This window comes from Bos javanicus, chromosome 15 (genome assembly GCF_032452875.1).
Source record: "Bos javanicus breed banteng chromosome 15, ARS-OSU_banteng_1.0, whole genome shotgun sequence".
Classification (NCBI taxonomy): domain Eukaryota; kingdom Metazoa; phylum Chordata; class Mammalia; order Artiodactyla; family Bovidae; genus Bos; species Bos javanicus.
The window spans coordinates 25,287,198-25,308,024 of NC_083882.1; the positions used below are offsets into that span (position 1 = coordinate 25,287,198).

General features: G+C 40.3%; 1 long non-coding RNA gene across 1 annotated transcript in view; it reads left to right on the plus strand.

The window, feature by feature from the left end:
- Positions 1-477: 477 nt before the first annotated feature.
- The window catches only part of LOC133261768 (uncharacterized), a 38,728-nt gene continuing 18,378 nt past the window's right edge, over positions 478-20,827 (plus strand). The window contains exons 1-2 of the long non-coding RNA XR_009741131.1: positions 478-716; positions 9,833-9,992. This is a non-coding gene — a long non-coding RNA (uncharacterized LOC133261768). The remainder of the gene's footprint in view (positions 717-9,832; positions 9,993-20,827) is intronic.

A 20,827-nucleotide genomic window follows, 5' to 3' on the forward strand; every position in this document is an offset into this window, starting at 1 on the left:
CGGTCTTAGAGGTTCCTTCTTTTCTTGAAAACCTCAAACATCCCCGCTTTCTGAGTGTGCTAGGTACTTTGACTGGTGTTTAGATCCTGTGGATATTGCCCTGACTCCCCTCATTGTTACACTTACCACCTCCTAACACCTGCTTAGTCCCATTCCTATTCCTTAAAATCAAGTTCATGTGCCCTCTCTTGCCTGGGCTATTAGGCCCTGGATATATTCGTCTCAGCCTGCAACTGGCATGTGTCAGCCCCACAAGCGTGGGTATGGCTGGGGTCACCGCTGAGCACCACCACCACCATCCATTCTCAGTTCTCTTCCTACATCTCAACAGAATGTGAGAGTTTGACACTCTCTCCTCCTTGACACCCTTCCACTTGTCTTCTAGGGAGGCCGCTTCTTTGGCTGTTCTCCTTTTACAGACTCTTTCAGGGAAATGAGATCAGAGCCGTGCAAGGAAAATAAAGGGTTTCCTGTAAATACACTCCCGAGTTCCGTGGATCTGGGGAAAAGGCGTGAATGGATCTCTGAGCGGATGGATCTGTTTGCAGAACTTGCTGTGAAGAGTGGGGTGACTCCACTGAGAAAAGTCCTACTGAGGGAGTGTGATCCACGTCTGGTTCCATCTTAGTTCATCTGCTCATGAAGGCCTGTTTATCTGTAGAGCAAATGTCTTTCTCTGAAACTAAGAAGAACACTTTGCTGTACCTGCTCTTAAGGTGGGTCAGGGCACACGTCACGTTTCATGCAGTAGAAGACTTCATGGTTGAAACCTGCTGTGTCCAGGTAGCCACCAGCCACACATGGCTCTTAAGCACTTGAAATGTGGCTGGTGCAAATGAAGGTGCATTGTAAGCATAAACACACTCCAGATTGCAAAGTCTTAGCATTAAAAAAGAAACCTGGAGTGTAAAATACCTTAATTTTTACACTGATTATATGTTACAGTGCTAATGTGTTGTGTTAAATAAAATGTATTATTAAAACTGGGCTTCACAGGTGGCGCTAGTAGTAAAGAACCCACCTGCCAATGCAAGTAGACAAGAGACACAGGTTTGATTCCTGGGTTGGGAAGATCCCCTGGAGAAGGGAATGGCAATCCACTCCAGTATTCTTACTTGGAGAATCCCATGGACAGAGGAGCCTGGAGGGCCACAGTCTATGGGTTCACAAAGAATCGAACAAGACTGAAGTGACTGAGCATGCATGTATTATTAACATTAATTTCATCTGCTTCTTTTGACTTCTTAAATACAGCATTTGCAATTATAGGGATGGCTCACATATTCCTGGTTTTTAACATGCTCTTTTTTTAAAAAAAATTATTTATTTTAATTGAAGGATAATTAATTTACAATATTATGATGGTTTTTGCCATGTATCAGTATGAATTGGCCATAGACGTACATATCCCCTCCCTCCTGAATGGCCCCCCTCCCTGCTTCCCTCCCTATGTAGGACGACTTGAGGGAATAGCATTGAAACTTATGTTGTGTTAGTGGCTCACTTGTTTCTGACTCTTTGAGATGCCATGGGCTGTAGCCCACCTGGTTCCTCTGTTCATGGCAAGAATACTGGAGCGGGTTGCCATTTCCTTCTCCATGGGATCTTCCCGACCCAGGGAGTGAACCCAGGTCTCCCACATTGCAGGCAGACACTTTACCGTCTGAGCCACCAGGGAAGTCCAGAGTTATATAACCTGCTGCTATCTCTTGTCTGGATTCTTCTGCCACATTTCTAGATCCCTATAGTTGGAGAAAGAGAGCCTGGGACACCTGGGGTAGTATTATGGGAGTCAGGGGTAGTGCGGGGAATAATAACAAGTGAAGATTAGTTGGCAAGAGATGGAAGAGAATGGAAAACACAGAGTAAAAAGATGAGGGTAGTATTTAATAGCTTTGGGGAGTTGACTGTGTATCCACCCCATATGAAAGATTTTTAGTATTGATAGTATTTCTCTTATTTCCCATAATCACTCCCTGAGGAAGGTAGTAAAATCATCCCATTTTACAGGTGAGAAAACTGACACAGAGTAAGGTTAAATAATCTGCCGAACTAGGATTTGAGCCCAATCTGACTTTAGAGTGTTTGTTCTTAATGATTGTACTTCCTGCCCATGAGTAGAATTAGGATAGGGGATTATGTAGGAAAGAGACGTGTCAAAAGAAAAAGGAAATAGAGGGAACAAAATAATGATACCCTAGAAATGTGAGTAGCATAGAGGAAGAGAGAAAAGTTTGACTAGTAGGAGATAGGAAGGAAGTGGAAAAAAACTATAGTTTCAACCCTTGTTTATATAACTGCTGCTGCTGCTGCTAAGTTGCTTCAGTCGTGTCCAACTCTGTGCGACCCCATAGGTGTCAGCCCACCAGGCTTCCCCGTCCCTGGGATTCTCCAGGCAAGAACACAGGAGTGGGTTGCCATTTCCTTCTCCAATGTTTATATAACTGGAAGATCCCTATTCTCACATTCATCAGCCAAATTTCTATTTAAACTTTACTTTTTCTAAAGGGTTCTGTTTATGATATGGTTTATGGAACCACTTTTCCCAGTGTAGGAACTTGTGAAGAGGGAGCCTTTGTCAGAAGGGATGACGTAGATGCTAGAGCGAGGTGTTCTGCAGGGTGAGGAAAGGTATGTTTTGAGAGTGTGAGGGGTTTTCCCATGCAGACTCATCAGAACCATAAAGACGGAAGGTACCTTTAAGGTTAACTCCAAGCCCGGGCTCTGGGATGTTGGCCTGCATTTCTCTGTACCTCATGGGTCCTTGAAAGGGTGCACCACACTGCCTCCTCTCTGAGATGCTAGGAAAGCCATGAGCAGGGATGTATGTGAGCCCGGCTGGACCACATGCTGGCCTCAGCTTGGGAGGACATTTTGATTAGTCCAAGGGAAAATAGGAGAGCAAAACCAATGCAGTGCTTCATATAAAGACACATGTTCATAATTTAACAAAGGATTTGGAGATTATTTCTAATGTGGGCATTGAAATGTCCCCCTTTGTCAAGCCAAAAATTGAAAATTCTATCTCAAAAACAAAATATTGAGAAGAAAGTTGAAGGAAAAAAAGTTATATGAAACTGAAAGTTTTAAAACCAACAAAATAGTACCCAGGTGGACAACAAAGGGACCCAGCCATACAAATACATGTACCCGTTCTTCCCCAAACTCCCCTCCCATCCAGGCTGCCATGTAACATAGCAGAGGTCCCTGTGCTATGCTGTCCTTTAATCGGAACAACTCTCGCAACTCTTTTGCAACCCCATGGACTTTAGCCCACTAAGCTCCTCCATCCATTGGATTTCTCAGGCAAGAATACTGAAGTGCATTGCCATTTCCTTCTCCAGGGGACGTTCCTGACCCAGGGATGGAAGCTGCGTCTCCTGCAGTGCAGGTGGATTCTTTACCATTGAGCTACCAGGGAAGTCCTCCCTGTGCTATAAGAGGTTACTAATTTTTTGAAATCCAAAGTGTGGAAAGCATAGAGTTGGAAAAGTGTTTCAAAAACAGTAATAAATGATCCACTGGGGCAGGAAGAGAGAAAACAGCTAAAGGTTATGTCATATGGCAAGATTTCCTGAGGTCTTCAGAAGGAACGAGCCTCAGGATGGGATTTGTATGCAGTTATGCATTCCCTTGGGTGTGCACCAGCTGTACCCCCATATCTGAGTTATCTTCATAAGGAGGTAGATTAATTTTAGCCTGCCCAGAGAATCTGTCATCAAGCAACCCCCTTATCTAATGTAATGAGTGAGTAAACATTTCTTAGCTTTACAAAATCTTTCAGGGTGGGGCAAGGAAGGGGTTGCAAAAGTGATCCAGGCAATTAGTACAAACTTCAGTATGGAAAATAATGTGTTTCCCTCCAATACATGGTAAGTATTTTATTATAGATAAATATGAAAGAAATTTCATGCACAATCATAAGCAACATGAAGCAGCCCTTGGTGCTGACCGCGGATCTCTCGCCACTGGTCCCTTGTGCTCAGAACCCTTTTTTGACCAGTTCCAAGTTCTTCAGTTCTTCCCAGTGGTCATCTCTTCACAGCTGAGAATTTATCAACAACGCTTTCATGGAAGAGGAAAATCAGAAATGAGAAGCCTTCCTAAATTTCCTCTAGAAAAATAAAATGTCAAAGTGGTTGGAAAGAACAACAGACAAAATCCTAAGGATGAGAGACCATTATTATCTCCATTTGACAGATGAGGAACCTGAAATTCAAAGAGGATAAATAAAATAGTCAAGGTCACAGGAAGGGCAAACCATAACCTGAGATTTAATCCCAGATCCAAACAATTCCTAACCCAGATCCTAACCACAACACCATACTGCTTCTCATGCCATTAGGACAGCTCCCCTCCCAAGTAGACTCTCAACCATAAGTCAACTGCAGAGTGAAGTCTTTTTCCTTATACCACCAGAGTAAATGACAACATAGTGCTTTAACGGGTTGACTTTGAAAATATCACATTCATTTCTACTTGTAATGATGTAGCCAACAGCTAGTGTCTCAGCCTTACATTCTTTTTTTCATCATCTTTTTTTCTACCACTTGGCCAGTGCTTTGCCATATACAGATGTTCAAGTCCAAATGTTACCTGGTCACACCAAATGAAGACACCTGCATATTATGTTGCCACATTTAAGTGCCTCTGAACTTTTCACTAGCCCAAGCAGAAACTTTACAATCTTCCATTACACTCCCCCTGAACAAAAAGTCTTTGCAGCTGTTTCTAAACATCCCCAAACAGGTCATCTATCTGCTGACCTTACTGTGTTTGTCTCTTTCGTCCCTCTCTGCTTTGGTTCATGCTTGTTCACAAGTAATGCTGACAAAGCTACTTGAAGAAGCCTCACTGAGACTTCCATGTCTTTATCTTACACTCTGGATAATGTTGCTTTCAGAAACTATCTCCTCCTAATGCTAGTAAAGCTGGTGATCCTTGGGGTGCCACAGCGGTGCTAGATTTCAGGTAGAGGTCATGTTATTGTTGTTGTTCAGCCACTCAATTGTGTCCAACTCTGCAACCCCATGTACTGCAGCACACCAGGCTCCTCTGCCCTTCACTATCTCCCGGAGTTTGCTCAAACTCATGTCCACTGAGTTGTTGATGCCATCCGATGCTACATTTTTGCACTGCAGTCCTGTAGCAGCATTGTTTGTGCCAAAGCTTATAAAAGTATGTTATCCACACTAATAAACATGTGAGGTTTATTTAGCTCAACCAACCAAAATTCCCTGCTTCATGTTATTAAATCATTCAATCATAGCATTTAGAGTTAAAGGGGGTGGTGAAGAGCTCCTGTGTTAACCTTGTACACGGTGCCAAATTCCCAGGGAGTCAATGGTTTCTAACTTTAACATGTTTCAGAATCACCTGAAATGCTTGTTAAGTCACAAGTGTTTCTTGTAGTGTGTATTGACAGCAAATTTTCTTAGCTTGCTTTGCTGAATATGCTTTATTTTACCTTCATTGCTGAAGGATATTTTTGTTGCATATAGAATTCTGTGTTGACAGTTGTTTTTCGTAAATGTTTTAAACATGTCCTTTCTCTGTTTACTGGCCTCTGTTACTTCCAGTAAGAAGTCAGCTATCATTTGAGTCATTCACTTTTTATGTATTGTGTCACTTTCCTCTGTTTACTTTCAAGATGTTCTCTTTATATTTAGTTTTCAGCACTTTAACTACAAGGTGCTTAAGAGTGGTTTTCTTCAGATCTGTCCTGCCTGGGGCTCCATGAAATGCTCAAATCTATACATTTATTTCTCCAACCTTAGGACATTTTGTGGAGAAGGAAATGGCAACCCACTCCAGTGTTCTTGCCTGGAGAATCCCAGGGACAGAGGATCCTGGTGGGCTGCCGTCTACGGGGTCGCCCAGAGTCGGACACGACTGAAGCGACTTAGCAGCAGCAGCAGCAGTAGGACATTTTGGCACTGTGATTTCTTTAAAAGCACCACCCCTCCTTTTTTTCCCCTTTATTCTCTGTCTTCTCTCCTTTTAGAACTTGTTAAAATTAAAAACAAATGGAGACCAGCCTTGAAAATTCCCTGAGCAGACGAAACTAATTTAGTCAGACAAGTAACGCTTAATTTAGCTTACTTTGCAAGAATAACTTGACCTGTGTCATTTCTGGTTTTTGACTCTGGAAATCATAAGCAAAATTTCAACTGTTGATATGAGGTAACCACTGATCAATTCCCTATCATTTAAGAAAATTCTAATATTATAATTAATCACTGTGAAGAATAAACTGCTACTGTCTCCTTACCCTGGAGCATCATACCATGTTTCATCTGAATGCTCCAGGTTCACAAATTGTCTTTTTGATGTGTACATAATGAACTTTTGCTAATTAGTACTTGGTGATTCACTGATTTTATTTCAGCTGTTTCTGAACTTTTGACAGATCCCAACTTCATCTATATTAAACTTTATGATGCTGTTCCTGAGTCTTGACTCATCTAAAAAAAATTTTTTTAAAGCACTGGATAATAACTGTGATTTATCTTTAAGTTCACTGACTTGCCTCTATAATCTTCATTCTGCTGTTGAGTATATCCAATGAATTAAAAAAAAAAAAAACTTAGTTCTAAAATTTACATTAAAAAGTAGTGTATATCTTTCTGCCTGAATTTCTATGATTTTATGTATTTCAAGAATATTTTTCTTTATGTCATTGAGAATAGTTTAAAATCTTCTAATTTTAACATTTGAGTCTTCTTAGGGTTAGTGTCCATTGAATGTTTTCTTTTATCCTGAAAATGGGGCACATTTTCCTGTTTATTCAAAACTAGAAAAAAATTCTAGATGCTGTAAATATTATGTTGTAAAGACTATGGAATCTGCTATATTCCTCTGATAAGTATTGTTTTTATTTGTATTGTTTCAGCACTCATTGACTTGGTTGGACTCAACTGCAAACCTATTCCTCGAGAAGCAGTTCAAATCTCAGTTCAGTTCTTTATCCTTTGCTAAGCAGCTTGGAATCTGCCCTATTTTGGTCTGGGGACAGCCAGAGATTTTGTTGAAGATTGTACACAGCATTTGGAGATACCTCCCTTTCTCTTTCTCCCTCATTTCTAGAGTTCTCCTCTCACTTTCCAGTTTCTTTCTATTAGCTGTCTTTTCTGGTTCTTCAAGTCAGAAAAGTGGAAGATTTGCTTTAAGAGTTTCAGATGCCCTGCATAGCACAGTCTAAAATTTTTCTCAGGCTCAAAGCTTTCAAAACAGGAAACACATAGGTACCATTCTTGTTTTTCAAATATCAAGCACTCTCCAGAGTCTGCCTACTTTTAGTTTCTCTCCCTTCCACCCCAGATTCTATAATAACTATTTGTGGGAGGATTTGCTCATTAGAAGCCTACTTAGCCATGGTAAAAGCAGAACCCCCTCTAGTGATTTGAAAGATGTACATGTTACTCATTTTGATAGTAACACTGAAAATGTTAATGTACCTTAATTTTTATTTAGGCATCAATATCTTGAGTTAATCAGCACCCATGGCTTACCAAAACCCAGACAAACACACACCAAGAAACTTAGGACTTATTTATGTCTTTTCTCTGCCATCATCTATGTTGAGATCATCTGGGATTCTAATTTCAAACTACTAACCTTTTTAAATTTAGACTTCTTTAATTTCCTTGCTTATCCTTGTTTCTTATGACTGGTGTCTTCTCTGAATTCATTTATTTCTCCTTTCGGAGTATATCCTCTAATAATTCTTTCAGAGTATGGAATTGGTAGCCTTTGTGATATTAGTTTAATTTTAATTTTTAAATTAAAATTATGTACCTACACAGATTAATGGTACATTATCTGACAAAGCTTGTAATGAATCAGAGCAACTCCCTATATCCTTACTTCTTAAGTTTTGCCTTCTAGACCTATTAACTATTTCTGATATATTCATTGGCTATATATTCTGATATATAGGAAGATAAGTTTGTTTCTCTTACCTTATTCCCTATCCATACACACCCCCCCCACACAATCTTTTCCCTTCTCTTCCTCTCAAAAGACTATGATTTTAATTATCCACGGTTTCATATCACAAAGTATACTAGTTTTGTATTACTGCTGGAAAAGATTTCCACGAATTAGTTGTGTAAATGAACATAAAGATATTACCTTACATCCCATAGGTTGGAAGTGAGAGTGTAAAGTTAAGATGTCAGCAGGGCTGGTTCCTTCTGGAGGCTCTAGGGGAGAGTCTGTTTCCTCGTGTTTTCCAGCTTCTAGAGACCCACTTGTATTCCTTAGTTAATGGCCCCTTCCTCCATTTTTCAAACCAGCAGTGTAACATTTTTAAAGCTCTCTGACTCCTTCACGTTAGCTGGCCATCTCCCTCTTACACCAATCCTCCTGCTTCTCTCTTAAGGATCCTTTTGATTACATTGGGCTCACTAGGAAAATCTCCCATTTTAACTTAATCACATCTATAAGTCCCTTTGCCGTATAAGTTAATATCCTTGCATGTTCCAGGAATCTAAAAAGAAATGAAACAACTTATAAAACAGAAACAGATTCGTAGACTTAGAAACCCAACTTATGGTTGCCATAAGTTAGGGAGAGGGAGGGATAGTTAGGGAGTTGGGAATGGACATGTACACTTTGCTATATTTAAAGTGGATAACCAGGAACCCACTATATAGCACGTGGAACTCTGCTCCATGTTATGTGGCAGCCTGGATGGGAAGGGAGTTTGGAGGAGAATGGATACATGTATATGTATGGCTGAGACCCTTCATTGTTCCCCTGAAACTATCACAACATTGTTAACTCACTATCAGTTCAGTTCAGTTCAGTTCAGTCGCTCAGTCATGTCCGACTCTTTGCGACCCCATGAATTGCAGCACGCCAGGCCTCCCTGTCCATCATCAACTCCCAGAGTTCACTCAGACTCACATCCATCGTGTCAGTGATGCCATCCAGCCATCTCATCCTCTGTCATCCCCTTCTCCTCCTGCCCCCAATCCCTCCCAGCATCAGGGTCTTTTCCAATGAGTCACTTTGCATGATGTGGCCAAAGTACTGGAGTAATTCACTATAACTCAATATAAATAAAAAGTTAAAAAAAAAAAAAAAAGATGTGGCCATCTGGGGCAGAAGCTTGGCATCATTTTGCCTACCACACTAGGATTATATAAATATTTCTATAGTTGAATCACATGGTATACTGTGAGTAAATTTTCATTACTTATATAATTTACTTTGATGTTGAAAATTATCTTTTGCTGTTTGCTTAATTTTCTACATGTTTATTTTTTACACATTTAATTTTTTACACATTTTTCCCCCTATATGTTTGAATACTAAAACTCTTCTTAATATGTCAAACACTTTGGGTAAACTATTAGTTCCTGTGATGGTTAATTTTATGTGTCAGCTTGGCTAGGCCACAGTAACCATGTATTTGGTGAAACATCATTCTAGGTGTTTTTGTGATTTTTTAAAATGTGAGATAAATATTTGAATCAGTAGACTGATTAAAGCAGATAACCTTTCATAATACAGGAGGGCTTCATCCAACTGAACTGAAACATTTCCCAGGGTCTCCACCCTGACAGTGTACCCTGCAGATTTTGGATGTTCCAAGCCTGCACAATCTTGTGAGCCAATAAATCACTTTCTGTCTCTCTCAGGCTATATACACATCCTGTTGGTTCTGTTTCTCTGGAGAACACTGACTGTTAGAGACTTTGATACCAACAATGGTTCTAGAGGAACAGAATATTAAGGATGAGTTTTCCGAGTTGGTTCTGGGGTTTCTGGAATTGATTCTCTGATCTGATTAGATTTAAAGACACTAATTTTACTCTGTTTTCAGCAATGAAGAGTGATGTCTTTATAAAAGGAGACCAGGACTCAGTGGACATGAATTTGAGCAGACTCCAGGAGATAGTGGAGGAAAGAGGAGCCTGGTGTGCTGCAGTCCATGAGGTCACAAAGAGATGATTTAATGACTGGACAACAGCAGAAGCACACAGGTAGGCACAGAGGTAAAGCCGTTTGAAGAGTCAGAGAGAAGGTGGCCACCTACAAGCCAAACGGATATCTCAGAGGAAACCCATTCCGCCAACATTTCGACCTTTGACTTCCAGCCTCCAGAATTTTGAGAAAACAAATTTCTGTTTTTAGGCTACCCATCAATTAGGCCTTTACAGCAATCCTATAGTATTATTTCTTAGTTCCTCATTTTATCTCATTTTTATTTAATTGATATTATATTCTGTCTTATCCCTCTGAGAATATTACCTTGATTGAAAAAAAAAAAAAAAAGTTCTGTTCCTTGAATTATCTTCTTGAGTGTGCTGCTTTTTGTAGTGAATTTCCAAAATGTTAGGTGCTTCCTGCTGCATACTCATCTTGTAGAGAGTTTCCCTATTCTAATTTCAGTGGATGCTAATTTTGGGGGGAACAACCCTGGCTCCATGAGTGTGGATACTAAAAAGTTGGATGTATTCAGGGAGACAGTAATAGTTATTTAGGGGGCAGGGGTATCCTGCTTCTTCCTGGGTGTTGCAAGTCACCCGGTACATTGCGTTTCCTCTCTTATCCAAGTACTCGTATTCATAGTTTTAGCTCAGAGGCTGTTCCTTGGTATAAATGGTATAAATAGGCATGGGATGTCATTGTCCTATGAGATCAACTCATCTAGACATTTAAAATGTATATTTTTAACCACCTAGATGTTTTTCTGGGGATCCTTCCTGACCCTCTATGTCTACATGTTTAACTTGAAGTACTTTCAAAGTCATTGCCACGTTTGCTAAGAGTCCTCTCACATGTTTTTTTATTTGTTTTGTTTTAACATGAAAATTTATTTAGCACATATTTATTGAGTGTCAAGTTTGTGCCAATCACGTTTGAGGCCCTTAAACTACAATATTAGACAAAGCAATCATCTTCTTGTCATTTAATGTTTGTTGCACAGAAGTATCTAAATAGCTAAGTAGTAGCTCACTGTTACTGGAGAAGGCAATGGCACCCTACTCCAGTACTCTTGCCTGGAAAATCCCATGGATGGAGGAGCCTGGGAGGCTGCAGTCCATGGGATGGCTGAGGGTCGGACACTACTGAGAGACTTCACTTTCACTTTTCACTTTCATGCACTGGAGAAGGAAATGGCAACCCACTCCAGTGTTCTTGCCTGGAGAATCTCAGGGACAGGGAAGCCTGGTGAGCTGCCGTCTATGGGGTCGCACAGAGTCGGACACAACTGAAGCGACTTAGCAGCAGCAGCAGCAGCAGCAGCTCATTTTATAGATAGGGGACAGTGGACCTCTGATGAAGATGTCCTCAACATCTTTGATGTTGTCATGACGATGCCCTGTTACAAATAATTCACTGTCTCATCCCTCATTAGCAACTATGCTCCCACATGTTTTGAACAATGATTTCTTCTGTTAAACCAACCCATGTGTATGTACATCCTGTCTTTCATGGAGTCCTCATGATCACTGGTATACATTTTTTGTTTTATAGTATGTTTATGAATTTGTTTCTTTAAACAGCTCTTTTATACCATTTTTAAGGATTCAGGTCAGGAAGTGGAGATGGGAGTTTGTGGTCAATCCATTTTCCAATATTTATCTTTTTCTGTGCTCTAGAACAGTTTAAGTAGCACCAGGATTATTTAAGTTGAGATAGAACTTATCTTAAAGAAACCCTCTGGACCTGGATTAGTGATAGAGTTTTGACTATCTATAGTAATTATTATCTTGGTCAATTTTGATTATTTGTATTTTGTTTAAAAATCATCTTTTTCACATAGATCTTTTAATCTGATACAAATTAACATAGTGAATTCTTATTATAATTTCAAAACTTTCCTATGTATCAACAGATATGTCTTCCAAATACTGCTTATTTGTGTAATGAACAACTTTTAGAGCAAAGCTAATTCATCTGTTTCCTCCACAGTGTGTGAGCACAAGGCTTTATATATTTGTTTAGTTTTCTTTTTAATTTCTTTCAAAGTACTCATTGTACTGGCATTGGTCATGGTTCAGGGGACCAAGACTTTGGCCAATGCCTGATGTGTGGCTAATAATTTACTTTCCTATACACCGTTCATCTTTAAAGCTATGGCCGTCAGTAGGAAGCAATGAAAGTTAGCATGACCTTCAATTTACTTCATTTCACAATTGCATTATCTCTTTAATATGTTTTCTGTAGCCTCATAGAGTTGCTGAAACTCTCCAGCTTCTCCTGGATACACGCTCCAGGAAAATAAGGCCAAGTCCCTGTGTGATTCAGTGGTCACTTCTCTGAAGTGTAGCAGGGAGCTTTAATAATCTTTGCATGTCTCTTCCTCCTGTGGTGTTTGGGAACTTTTCCTCTTTGCATTTCTAAAAGCATGGTATGGTTTTCCTTTTTTAAGCATATTCAGAATAATCTTCTACAAAAGAGCCTCAACTCTTTATAAGAATATAAAGGTTTTCCTTTCTGTTTTTTTTTTTTTAACCTCTGCTGTTTGGAATCTTTCAAAATCCACTTCTTATGAGTCATTTCCTTTTACCACTGTATTTTTTTACAAAAAGGATTTCTTCTATCTTATGTGAGAATTTTTTTTTTCCCTCACTGATAAGCCAGGTTTGTAGCCCATATCTACAAGTTTCTAGCTTTGTGAATGTAAGCAAACCCACTTAACTTCTCTGACCACAATGACTTTGTTAGAAACATGGAAGAGTTAAGAGTATTTTCATCTCGTAGGATTGTTGTGAAGATAAAATGAGGTAATGAACTACATTGCTTAGCTCGGCACACACGAGTCAATAAACAGTAGGTGATGCTGTCAGGCATAATCATCACCATTGTCACCATTTATATGTCAGTTGCTTTCCTCCGATACAAAGCAGAAACTCCAGTTGAAACACGCAGGAGGTATCTGGGATGATCACCTAAAACAGGAAAGCATCCGTGGCGTCCTGTCCTATAGGCCTTTGCTACAAAGGATCTGTCTCTCTGTACTTAAGCTTTATCTAAGTGGTCCTGTGTGGGCACCATCTGTGTCTGTTTGTGGTATCCTTGGAAATCATGCTTCTAAAGCCTGCCTCTTCCCTTCTCTCTCTGGAAGTGATAACCCACCAACCTCTAAGTGCCGGCAATTTGCAAGGTATTGATTTACTTGACTCTTGCACTCCCTCCAAGAACACACACACACATTGTAAAACTTGTTTCTTCCTTTACACAATCGGATTTCTCTTATTCTCTGTGTTCTGACAATAGTCCCATTTCGATCTTTGCCCTGGAATTTTAGTGCTGTGTTTTCTTTTTAAACCAGTTCTTTCAACACTGATATCAGCTAATGCCCCAGACTCATCTCTGCTGATATCAGTAATACCCCAATCCCATCTTCACCAATATCAGCTAATGCCTCAGATCCCTTTCCACATGGATTGTGTGGAGATAGGTTTGGGGCATTAGCTGATATCAGTGCTACAAGAGCTGTCGTTTTATTTTTTAAAGAAATTTTTGCTGTAGACCATTTTTAAAGTCTTTATTGAATTTGTTGCAATATGGCTCCTGTTTATGTTTTTGTTTTTTGGCTGCGGGGCATGTGGGATCTTAGCTCCCCAACCAGGGACTGAAACTGCAGCCCCTGCCTTGGAAGGCGAAGTCTTAACCACTGGACTGCCAGGGAAGTCCCAGTGCTGGAAGGATGTTTTAAAGAGAAGCAGAGCAACATATTTCTGTAGCAAATATCAAAATTAAAGTATGAAAATGAATTTAAAGGACTGAATTATAAATGTAATGGACAAATTTCTTGAGTACTTAAAATGTGTCAGTCATTCAGCTAAACCCTTCCCTTGGATTATACCCTGTCATCCTGCCAAACAATCCTTGAAGTTATTTCTATTATTATCCCCATTTTATGGATGAGAAAACAGAGATATGGATGGATTAAACCACTAACTTATGATCACATACGTCTGTTGAACAGAAAATTTTGGACATACGTCTAGGGTTTAAGAGGCCCTAATAAATGACACCCTTATGCTTCCTTCTTGAATTTAAAACCAACTGAGAGAAACAAATAGAAGGATGGAGATCAGAAGATTGGCTCTTTTACTGATATAAATTGTACTGGAGGGCATGACTCATGTAGTAACCATTGGCTTTTCACTTCTCAGTGTTTTACAAGTAAAATCATTGGGAAGTTTGATTCCACAGGGTAGACACACTTAACCAGCTTGCTTCCTTTATGTCATTGTAGGATGGAGGTGGGAAAAACAAAGAGTCACTTCTTGTATACTATTTGTATTGCTAAAGAAAATTTGATCTTATCAGTAAATTATGTGTGTTATGATGCTTCTTAGCTATGTAATCTTAGCTCTGTGCTTCAGTTTCCTTATATGCAAGATGGGAATTATAGTCATATTTTCTAATATTGCTTTTATAATGTAACATGTAAGCATGATCAAAATTTTAGTACCAATCAAACTGGAAAGGTGAGGGAGTAAGCAGAATAGAATATGATTTTCAAATTAAGAGCTTACTTGGATGCTTAAAATCATTTATTTTATGTAGAAATTTCGAATTGACAAAACTTTATCTTTACTAATCAATTTGGTAATGTAGATGGAAAAATTCGGCTTTAGGTGGATTAAATTGGTTAAAGTGTTACCTACATTTTATAGGTGGTAAAGTCCAACTTAGGTGGATTAGGTGGGTTAAAATGTTACCTACATTTTATAGGTGGTAAAGTCCCACTTAGGTACATTAGGTGGGTTAAAATGTTACCTACATTTTATAGATGGTCAAGTCAGGCTTTGATGGATTAGGTGGGTTACAGTGGAATACTCAGTACATAGTGGAAATGGGAAGATAGTCCAGACCTCTGCCTCATCATCTATTTCTTAGTCCTTTTTATAAAAAAAAAATTTTTTTTTAAGATGCTTGTTTTATTTGTTTGTTTGGCTGCATCGGATCTCAGTTGCAGCATGCAGGATCTTCGTTGTGGTGCTTGGGCTTAGTTGCCCTAGGGCACGTGGGATCTTCGTTCCCCAACCAGGGATCAAAGCTGCATCACCTGCTTGGAAGGCGAATTCTTAACCACTGGACCACCAGGAAAGTTCCTCCTAGTCCTTTTTATTTTTGTTTTTGTTTGGACATTTTAGACGAGCTCTTTATTTGGCATAAATATTCTGCTTTACCAAAGCTAGCAGTGTGTTTTTTTGTGTGTCTGTGGATTTTGCTTTCTTAGTTCCCCCTGGAGCCCTATGATAATACAACTCAGCCCATGTGCATGAGCTGATTGGCTGAGAGAGCATGATGGCTTTCCCTATTAAATTGTGCCTCATGTGGATGTGGTCTTTGGCATTCATGTATGCAGACGTGCTAAGTCGCTTCAGTTGTGTCTGATTCTTTTGCAACCCAATGGATCATAGCCCACCAGGCTCCTCTGTCCATGGAATTCTCTAGGTAAGAATAGTGGAGTGGGTTGCCATGCCTTCCTTCAGTGGATCTTCCCAACCCAGGGATCGAACCCACGTCTCCTGTGTCTCCTGCACTGCAGGAAGATTCTTTACCAGCTGAGCCACCTGTGTTCTGGTTTTAAATTCAAAACTGAATTGTGTGAGTACCTGGATACTGAAACCAAGAAGCCTTCTACTAAAGGGATGGCACCCATGTCTCTTAAGCCTCCTGCATTGACAGGCAGATTCTTTATGTCTGGGAAGCCCCGTCAGTTCTAGTTAGAGCATTTGTCTTCACAGTGTCATTTGTACACACTAGAGATACACCGAAATTTAGCTTCACCTCTGAAATCTGGCCAAAAAACCCTGATATTGAGCTGTGGCTTCATCATTAGTCTTGGCCTTTGAATGTCAGAATAGCCTAGACATATTTAAAATAACTTTTGGCACCTTTAACCTGTCCATGATCAATAACAACTTCATCCTGTGGTTTACTATTATGTCCAACTGCTTTAGCAATATAAGTAATACAAACATGACATGTTATTCAGCTTTATCATTGATACCTTTAAATATGAGCATTCAACTCAAAATGAACCTTCTCAGCCCATTAAAATTATTAAGGCATGTTTATTATTGTAATTATAAATGAACAGTTATTATGAAAGCTGTTCAATTTTTACCAAAATAATTAAGAATATTTATTGATTGATTTTGAAATTAAAAAAAAAATTAATCTATTTTTGGATGCACTGGGTCTTCGTTGCTGCACACAGGCTTCCTCTCGTTGTGGTGAGCAGGGGCTACTTTTTGCCGTGGTGTGAGGGCTTCTCACCGGCAATTCCTCTTGTTGTGGAGCATGGGTTCTAGGTGCACAGGACTCAGTGGTTGCAGCTCGTAGACTTAGTAGTTGTGGCACAGGAGTGTAGTTGCCCCATGGCATCTGGGATCTCCCTGGACCAGCGAATGAACCCATGTCCTCTGCATTGGCTGGTGGATTCTCAACCACTGGACCACCAGGGAAGCCCAAGAATATGTAAATATAAGGTTAGTAGTTAATACAAAAATTAAAGGAAGCTGGGTAACTTCAGAAAATTAACTTTTGTCAGCAAATAAATATAAGAATTTAAATAATACAAAGCAGAATAATAAAAATATCATGTCATAGTTCTCATATTTATAAAATGACTAGGTATTAAATTAGGCTTTCAGAACCACATTTAAATCTTAGTTTTGTAATCCCGTATAGGCCATGATTCTCTCAAGGAAAGCTTCTTTTGGGAATTCTTTATGTCTTGTGAGAATGAAGTAAGAATGTCAAATTTGTGACCTTCAAATTTTATGAGAAGAGTACAAAATCACATAGAAAAGCTAGTTATAATACTAGTTTTATTAGAATACAATTCAAAAACACTAGAGAAAAATTAGGTGCCTCCCAATTTCTTGTTCTTTTACCAATTTAATGAGTGACTTTATCTCACAAATGTGCTATATGTATGAGTCAGCCATGCTAAGCAAATATTGCTCCTGTGGTCACATGATAAGCTTAAAATGTCAAATTTTACTTTGAAGTTTAGTTATAAAATTGCAACAATAATATTTTTGCTATAGTATAAAAATATAAATAATACATTTTATATACATACATATTGTGTACATATAAATAAAGTAATATATTTTACATCCCATAACTGCCTTTTCTAATGGCTATTTCCAGCTTTGGTTTAGCTTTAGCTGAATAACGGTTTTCATACTTGCCCTTTGAACATTGGCCAAAATCTGTATTTGATGAACTTCTACTGCAAGTTATCTTGTATAATTTTGGCAACCAGGTTGGACCCTTAGCAGTGGGGTGTTGACCCTCATTAAGTGAGTATTCCTAGTATGTGGGGTAACTAGTTAAGATGATGGGTATTATTATAGTATCTTTACTTTTGTTCAGTAAGCCAGGATTTTTTTGTCAAGAATATCAAATAAACTAAAAACAAAGCAAACCTTGAAACGCCTAGTAGGATTCAGGTATTGCAAGAAATTCAGTACACCAAATCCAGAGATATAAACCATTTGGGGATTGCCACCAGGTGTAAGGATGTGAGAGTTGGACCATAAAGAAGGCTGAGCACCGAAGAAATGATGCTTTAGAACTGTGGTGTTGGAGAAGACTCTTGAGAGTCTCTCGGACTGCAAGGTCAAACCAGTCACTCCTAAGTGAAATCAACCCTGAATTTTCATTGGAAGGACTGATGCTGAAGCTGAAGTTGGCCAATACTTTGGCCACCTGATGCGAAGAGCCGGCTCATTAGAGAAGACCCTGATGCTGCGAAAGATTGAAGGCAGAAAGGGATGACAGAGGATGAGATGGTTGGAAGGCATCATTAGCTCAATGGACATGAGTGTGAGCAAGTTCTGGGGGATGGTGAAAGACAGGGAAGCCTGGTGTGCTGCAGTCCATGGGGTCGCAGAGTCAGACATGACTGAGCAGCTGAACGACAGCAACAAAGACCAGAGGTGGGTGAGGGGACAGAAATCTTAAGACCAAGAACTAGTAGGAGATCCATTTCAGGTGACAGGAATCCAAACATTTAAAGGGCCAGGAATCAAAAGAATGCCTTTTTCTTTTATAGCCCCTATGTCTACATAGGGGCTTCCCTGGTGGCTCAGTGGTAAAGAATTTGCCTGCAATTCAGAAGACCTGGGTTTGATCCCTGGGTCAGGAAGATCCCCTGGAGAAGGAAATGGCAATCCACTCCAGTATTCTTGCCTGGAGAATCCTATGGACAGAAGAGCCTGGTGGACTATAGTCCATGGGGTCACAAAGAACTGGACACGACTAAGCAACTAAGCATGCATGCACGCACATCTAAATAAAGCAGTTTTTTTTATGTCTTGTTGCTATGCTAGCATTGTTATGTCCATCAGGAAATCCAGATCCCCTCTGTTTGGTTAATTCATAGTTATAATCCACAAAGATATCACTGTTATCCTTCTTTCATCTTCAATTTGATGCTCATGTCTTTTACCTTTCCTCTGCCCAGGTTCTTTCTAGAAATTCAGTATCTCTGTAGGCTAAATTACATTACAGTAGCAAACAACCCCAAAACTTATGGTTTAATACCCTCCAAAATCTTTCACTTGCTTGGCTGCTTTCTTTATTTATAGGTTCCATTAGGTGTCTGACTCCTTGGTGATGCTTGGGATGCTGGCTGATAGAGAATGTGTCATCTTGTAGCTGCACATCTGAGCACATGTCTTCTTCCATCACCACAGCAGGGAAAGAGAGATGGGGCATAGCATCTGGACTCTTCACTGTCTCTGTGCAAAAGTGGTACATGTTATTTCTGTTCATCTTTCATTGGCCTGAAATAGTCACATGTCATATGGGCTCATTGGTGTAGTATGCTATACACACAGAAGGGGACAAAAGTCAGGTTTTGGTGGATACAAATAACGATGACCACATTCTCTCTTCTAGTCAGCAATATTGAGCTCCTCTTCTCCAACAACCTCCCCAAGGGAGATAGCCTGAAATCCTGGCCAGTCATGGTACTGAGCTTGAAGCCCAGGGGCTCCTCAGGAAGAATCATAGTCCCTGCTTCAGATCCAGGTCTGGCTGCTCTTAATCTGGAAACTACAAATGAAAATGGCAGGTTACTTGCCTGCCATGGGCCCAGCATCCAGGAAAGGGAAGTGATCACTGGTCAACAGGAATTCTTCCGTTTCACTGGCAGGCCTTGTGGGGATGTTTTTCCCTAAGATCCTCCTCAGTTCAGTTCAGTTCAGTTGCTCAGTCCTGTCCAACTCTTTGAGACCCCATGGACTGCAGCATGCCAGGCCTCCCTATCCATAACCATCTCCTGGAGTTTACACAAACTCATGTGCATTGAGTCAGTGATGCCATCCAACCTCTGTTGACCCCTTCTCCTCCTGCCCTCAATCTTCCCCAGCATCATGGTCTTTTCCAATGAGTCAGTTCTTCACATCAGGTGGCCAAAGTATTTGAGTTTCAGTTTCAGCATCAGTCGTTCCAAGGAATATTCAGGACTGATTTCCTTTAGGATGGACTGGCTGGATCTCCTGCAGTCCGAGGGACCAAGAGTCTTCTCCAACACCATGTTCAAAAGCATCAATTCTTCGGCACTCAGCCTTCTTCACAGTCCAACTCTCACATCCGTACATGACTACTGGAAAAACCATAGCCTTGACTAGATGGACCTTTGTTGGCAAAGCAATGTCTCTGCTTTTTAATATGCTGTCTAGGTTGGTCATAACTTTCCTTCCAAGGAGCAAACTGTCCTAGTCCTTTGTTTTCTAGGCCCCAGGTTGTGGGAGATTTTCCTTTTTACTGTTTTCCTTTTCAGCCATAACTGGTATGACTTTGGGAAATAGGCCCTCTATGAGGACCATGCAGATTTCACAGGCTGTGTTCTGGCTAGAAAAGACGGGAAGCCAACAGTTTCTAACAATCTTTCAGAAACATAGAAAGCCTCTTGTCATTTGATTCCAGTCATTTTCATGTAAACCACACCCACATTCATGATTCTTTTTTTTTTTTTTTGGTTATTATTAAATGTTATTATTTTAAAAATAATTTTATTAATTTATTTTTAGTTTTGACTGCACTGGGTCTTCATTGCTGCAAAGGCTTTTCTCTGGTTGCAGAGACTGGGAGTTATTCTACAGTTGCAGTGCGTGGGCTTCTCATTGCAGTGGCCTCTCATTGTGGAGCACAAACTCCAGGGTAGTTGCGGCACATAGGCCCCGTAGCTGTGGCCCCCGGCCTCTAGAGCACAGGCTCAGTAGTTGTGGTGAATGGGCTTCGTTGCTCTGTGGCATGTGAGATCTTTCTGGCTCAGGGATTTAACCCATGTCCCCTGGCAGGGGATACTCTACCACTGAGCCACCAGGGAAGCCCCTTTATTATTTTTTTATGGAGGAGAAAGAAAGATTGGCCTTATTTCTTTACCAGGCAGAAGGGGAACATAGTATGCTAGTGCCTCAAGAACTGTGCCCCACTCCCAGTGAATAGGGAGAGGTTATATAGTCAGGCGATGGCACCCCACTCCAGTACTCTTGCCTGGAAAATCCCATGGACAGAGGAGCCTGGTAGGCTGCAGTCCATGGGGTTGCTAAGAGTCGGACACGACTGAGCAACTTCACTTTCACTTTTCACTTTCATGCATTGGAGAAGGAAATGGCAACCCACTCCAGTGTTCTTGCCTGGAGAATCCCAGGAACAGGGGAGCCTGGTGGGCTGCCGTCTATGGGGTCGCATAGAGTCGGACACGAATGAAGCGACTTAGCAGCAGCAGCAGCATATTGTCAGGCAGGGATATGTGATAAGGATCAATGTAGCAACAGGCTTGCATTCTTCTTTCTTCAGCAAAGTTTCAACATGGTGGGGC